A 5,743-nucleotide genomic window follows, 5' to 3' on the forward strand; every position below is an offset into this window, starting at 1 on the left:
CGTGTCAAGACTGGCTTGTGTTGTGGTCAAGTTTGTTGTTCATTATTGGATATTTCCCAGTTGTGTGTGTGTGTGTGTGTGTGTGGGTGTGTGTGTTTCCGTAAGTGGTTAGTCAGGGTGGTATTAGCCAATAGAGCCGGTGACGTAGTGAAGGTAATCCATGATCCTGGGTGTGTGATGTGATGCTCACTGTCAGTTCTGTGACGTCTCCTCTCTCTGAGGTCACTGGCCAGCAGATGGTAACTCACGGATTACATATATAAGACAGGACACACACACACACTTGGTCTGATTCACACACTGCTTCTAGGACAGAGGGAGGGGAGGAGGTCTGTAGAGAGAAAGAACAGAAACTGAGTCCAGCTCAGAGACAGAATAAAGGTTTGCGTAGCAGCCAATTCAAGCTGTGAGAGAGAGAGAAGAAATAGAGAGAGAGCGAGAGAGAGAGAGAGAGAGAGAGAGAGAGCGAGAGAGACAGAGAGAGAGAAAGAAATAGAGAGAGAGAGAGAGAGAGAGAGGGGTAAAGAGGAGTGGAACCTCTTCTTCAACTTCTCATTGACACATCCCTAGTGGTTCTCTGTTCCCCTGGTGAAGAGAAAGGAAATTCCTCCGTGACTCGTTTTCTTGTAGTTTATTACTTAATTGATTGTGCCGGGACTGACCTCTGTGGGAGAATGACAATCCTCACGTCCTTAATGTGAGTATCCATCCCTAGGAAGAACTGTGTGTGTGTGTGTGTGTGTGAACTGCTGCTGATTCTATCGACAATGTAGGATACCCAAGGGCAACGCAGATCGTCATATCTTATCTATCTGCTCCGATATCGTTGACACTCAAAGGCTGTGTTGTCTGTGGTAAAGGAGATGATCTGGGGAGCTAGAGTATAGTACAATATCTTTGGTGTGAATGACACAGACGTTCTACCTGGACTCTAGAATGGTAGAGTCGCTATTGGCGCGTTCTAGAATCATCCAGAAATATGTCAAAGGACAAACAATAGGGGATTGTTTGACTGACACCGTCAGGGCCTTATATAGCTGGAGGCATCCTACGTGGGCTCTGGTCAGGCGTAGCTCGCTGTGTAGGGAATAGGGCACCACTTAGACCCAACCCGTGTTCTCTGAAACGTACAGGCTAGACAGAGGATATCTGGCAGTACCATCTATGGTATGAGTCTTTGACCCAGATCAGGAGACTGGCCTGTGGGCCACACACACACACACACACATACACACACACACACAGCCACACATAGAAATAGATTATTATGGGCACACACATACAGGTCATTGGCTCCTGGACATTTTTTGAATTGGTCACATGCAGCAGCTGGTCGTAGTAGGTGAGGTGTTGTTGCCAATAGAGATTACAGCTGGCCCGTGTACACCTCCTGAACGTCTGCTTCCCAAATGGCACCCTATTCCCTACGTAGTGCACTACTTTGGACCAGAGCCCTATACGTAGTGCGCTATCTATGGTGGTTGCCATTTGGGACAGACTTCTCTACCTGTCTATACTGTAGGTGGCTTGGTTAACGTCTTGTAATCACACCGACTCGGCTCGTCCCAACCCTGTGTGGGGGTCAGCAGTAAGCCTGCTGTATTTCTGTCTGTTAGTGTCAGGGAGGGTTTGTTTAGTGCAAGTCCTGTAACAGCTGATCCCAGGTCAGCGCTGCAACTCCCAGAGTCTTCCCAGGCGTATGTTTGGTGAGATGCCAGTGTGTAACCAGCGTGTGGTTCCCGTTGTGTTTCAGCGTGCCCACTGTCCCAGTGAAGAACCTCAGTGGGAACAGCCCGGTCCACCCAGCGCTGGCCGGTATCACGGGGATCCTGATGAGCGCTGCGGGGTTCCCTGTGTGTCTCACCCGCCCACCCAAACTGGTGCTGCACCCCCCGCCCGTCAGCAAGAGGGACATCAAGCCCGTCCCCGGCCTGGGCCACTGCTGCCGCAAGACCAGCAAGAAACAGGCCCGCAAAGGTACAATAGGACACACTATAACACCAGCACTAATATATAGGCCTATACACACACACACACAGACACCCCTATACACAAAATCATTACATTGTGTGGAAGATTTTTGCTCAACACACTCATATGTTCTCTCTCCTTCTCTCTCTCCTTCTGTCTCTCCTTATGTTTTCTCTCTCCTTTCTCTCTTCTCTCTCTCCTCCTCTCTCTCCTTATGTTTTCTCTCTCTCCTCCTTTCTCTCCTTATGTTTTCTCTCTCTCCTCCTCTCTCTCCTTATGTTTTCTCTCCTTCTGTCTCTCCTTATGTTTTCTCCTTATGTTTTCTCTCTCTCCTCCTTTCTCTCCTTATGTTTTTCTCTCTCCTCCTCTCTCTCCTTATGTTTTCTCTCTCCTCCTTTCTCTCCTTATGTTTTTCTCTCTCTCCTCCTCTCTCCTTATGTTTTCTCTCCCTCCCTCTCTCTACTTATGTTTTCTCTCTCCTCCTCCTTTCTCTCCTTAGGTTTTCTCTCTCTCCTCCTCTCTCTCTCCTTATGTTTCTTTTTCTCTCTCCTCCTTTCTCTCCTTATGTTTTCTCTCTTCTCTCCCTCCTCTCTCTCCTTTCTGTTTTCTCTCTCCTCCTTTCTCTCCTTATGTTTTCTCTCCTCCTCCTCTCTCTCCTTATGTTTTCTCTCTCTCCTCCTCTCTCTCCTTATGTTTTCTCTCTCTCTCCTCTCTCTCCTTATGTTTTCTCTCTCTCCTCCTCTCTCTCCTCCTTTCTCTCCTTATGTTTTCTCTCTCTCCTCCTCTCTCTCCTTATGTTTTCTCTCTCTCCTCCTTTCTCTCCTTATGTTTTCTCTCTCTCCTCCTTTCTCTCTTATGTTTTCTCTCTCTTTCTCTCTTCTCTCTCTCCTCCTCTCTCTCCTTATGTTTTCTCTCTCTCCTCCTCTCTCTCCTTATGTTTTCTCTCTCTCCTCCTCTCTCTCCTTATGTTTCTCTCTCTCCTCCTCTCTCTCCTTATGTTTTCTCTCTCTCCTCCTTTCTCTCCTTATGTTTTCTCTCTCCTCCTTTCTCTCCTTATGTTTCTCTCTCTCTCCTCTCTCCTCTGTCTCTCCTTATGTTTTCTCTCTCTTTCTCTCTTCTCTCTCTCCTCCTCTCTCTCCTTATGTTTTCTCTCTCTCTCCTCCTTTTCTCTCCTTATGTTTTCTCTCTCTCCTCCTCTCTCTCCTTATGTTTTTCTTTCTCTCTTATGTTTTCTCTCTCTCCTCCTTCTCTCCTTATGTTTTCTCTCTCTCTCCTCCTCTCTCTCCTTATGTTTTCTCTCTCTCCTCCTTTCTCTCCTTATGTTCTCTCTCCTCCTCTCTCTCCTTATGTTTTCTCCTCTTTTTCTCTTATGTTTTCTCTCTTCCTCCTCCTCTCTCCTTATGTTTTCTCTCTCCTCCTCTCTCTCCTTATGTTTTCTCTCTCTCTCCTTTCTCTCCTTATGTTTTCTCTCTCTCCCTCTCTCTTTCTCTCTCCTTATGTTTTCTCTCCTCCTTTCTCTCTATATTTTCCTCCTCCTCCTTTCTCTTTATGTTCTCTCTCCTCCTTTCTCTCCTTATGTTTTCTCTCCTCCTCCCTCTCTCTCCTTATGTTTTCTCTCTCCTCCTTTCTCTCTTATGTTTTCTCTCTCTCCTTCTCTACCTGTTTTCTCTCTCTCTCCTTTCTCTCCGCCTGTTTTCTCTCTCTCCCTCTCTCTCTTATGTTTTCTCTCTCCTCTTTCTTTTCTCTCTCTCCTCCTCTCTCTCCTCCTTTCTCTCCTTATGTTTTCTCTCTCTCCTCCCTTTCTCCCCTTATGTTTTCTCTCTCCTGTTTCTCTCTCTTTCCTCCTTTCTCTCCTTATGTTTCTCTCTCTCCTCTCTCTCTCTTATGTTTCTCTCTCTCCTCCTCTCTCTCCTTATGTTTCTCTCTCTCCTCCTTTCTCTCCTTATGTTTCTCTCTCTCTCCTCCTTTCTCTCCTTCTGTCTCTCCTTATATTTTCTCTCTCCTTCTCTCTTCTCTCTCTCCTCCTCTCTCTCCTTATGTTTCTCTCTCTCCTCCTCTCTCTCCTTATGTTTTCTCTCTCTCCTCCTTTCTCTCCTTATGTTTCTCTCTCTCCTCCTTTCTCTCCTTCTGTCTCTCCTTATGTTTTCTCTCTCCTTTCTCTCTTTCTCTCTCCTCCTCTCTCTCCTTATGTTTTCTCTCTCTCCTCCTCTCTCTCCTTATGTTTTCTCTCTCTCCTCCTTTCTCTCCTTATGTTTTCTCTCTCCTCCTCCTCTCTCTCCTTATGTTTTCTCTCTCTCCTCCTTCTCTCTCCTTATGTTTTCTCTCTCTCCTCCTTTCTCTCCTTCTGTCTCTCCTTATGTTTTCTCTCTCCTTTCTCTCTTCTCTCTCTCCTCCTCTCTCTCCTTATGTTTTCTCTCTCTCCTCCTCTCTCTCCTTATGTTTTCTCTCTCTCCTCCTCTCTCTCCTTATGTTTTTCTCTCTCTCCTCCTTTCTCTCCTTATGTTTTCTCTCTCTCCTCCTCTCTCTCCTTATGTTTTCTCTCTCTCCTCCTTTCTCTCCTTATGTTTTCTCTCTCTCCTCCTTTCTCTCCTTCTGTCTCTCCTTATGTTTTCTCTCTCCTTTCTCTCTTCTCTCTCTCCTCCTCTCTCTCCTTATGTTTTCTCTCTCTCCTCCTCTCTCTCCTTATGTTTTCTCTCTCTCCTCCTTTCTCTCCTTATGTTTTCTCTCTCTCCTCCTCTCTCTCCTTATGTTTTCTCTCTCTCCTCCTTTCTCTCCTTATGTTTTCTCTCTCTCCTCCTTTCTCTCCTTCTGTCTCTCCTTATGTTTTCTCTCTCCTTTCTCTCTTCTCTCTCTCCTCCTCTCTCTCCTTATGTTTTCTCTCTCTCCTCCTCTCTCTCCTTATGTTTTCTCTCTCTCCTCCTCTCTCTCCTTATGTTTTCTCTCTCTCCTCCTTTCTCTCCTTATGTTTTCTCTCTCTCCTCCTCTCTCTCCTTATGTTTTCTCTCTCTCCTCCTTTCTCTCCTTATGTTTTCTCTCTCTCCTCCTTTCTCTCCTTATGTTTTCTCTCTCCTTTCTCTCTTCTCTCTCTCCTCCTCTCTCTCCTTATGTTTTCTCTCTCTCCTCCTCTCTCTCCTTATGTTTTCTCTCTCTCCTCCTCTCTCTCCTTATGTTTTCTCTCTCTCCTCCTCTCTCTCCTTATGTTTTCTCTCTCTCCTCCTCTCTCTCCTTCTGTCTCTCCTTATGTTTCTCTCTCTCCTTCTCTCTTCTCTCTCTCCTCCTCTCTCTCCTTATGTTTTCTCTCTCTCCTCCTTTCTCTCCTTATGTTTTCTCTCTCTCCTCCTCTCTCTCCTTATGTTTTCTCTCTCTCCTCCTTTCTCTCCTTATGTTTTTCTTCTCTCTCCTTTCTCTCTTCTTATGTTTTCTCTCTCCTATGTTTCTCTCTCCTTTCTCTCTTCTCTCTCCTCCTTTCTCTCCTTATGTTTTCTCTCCTTTCTCTCTTCTCTTCTCTTTCTCCTTATGTCTCCTTTCTCTCCTTCTCTCTCTCCTTCTCTGTTTCCTTATATTTTCTCTCTCTCTCCTTTCTCTCCTTATGTTTTCTCTCTCCTTTCTCTCCTTCTTCTCTCTCCTCCTGTCTCTCCTTATGTTTTCTATCTCCTTTCTCTCCTTCTCTCTCTCTCCTATGTTTCTCTCCTCTCTCTCTCCTCCTGTCTCTCCTCTCTCCAGGTAAGACAACAGAGGAGTGGTGGCAGTATCTTCAGAGAGTCAGGATAGC

At 45.9% G+C, this 5,743-nt stretch overlaps 1 pseudogene; it reads left to right on the top strand.

Annotated features, from left to right (window-relative positions):
* Positions 1-276: 276 nt before the first annotated feature.
* Positions 277-5,743, top strand: part of LOC135566239 (E3 ubiquitin-protein ligase DTX4-like) — a 6,531-nt pseudogene continuing 1,064 nt past the window's right edge.

Source organism: Oncorhynchus nerka, unplaced genomic scaffold (assembly GCF_034236695.1).
Source record: "Oncorhynchus nerka isolate Pitt River unplaced genomic scaffold, Oner_Uvic_2.0 unplaced_scaffold_6522, whole genome shotgun sequence".
Classification (NCBI taxonomy): Eukaryota; Metazoa; Chordata; class Actinopteri; order Salmoniformes; family Salmonidae; genus Oncorhynchus; species Oncorhynchus nerka.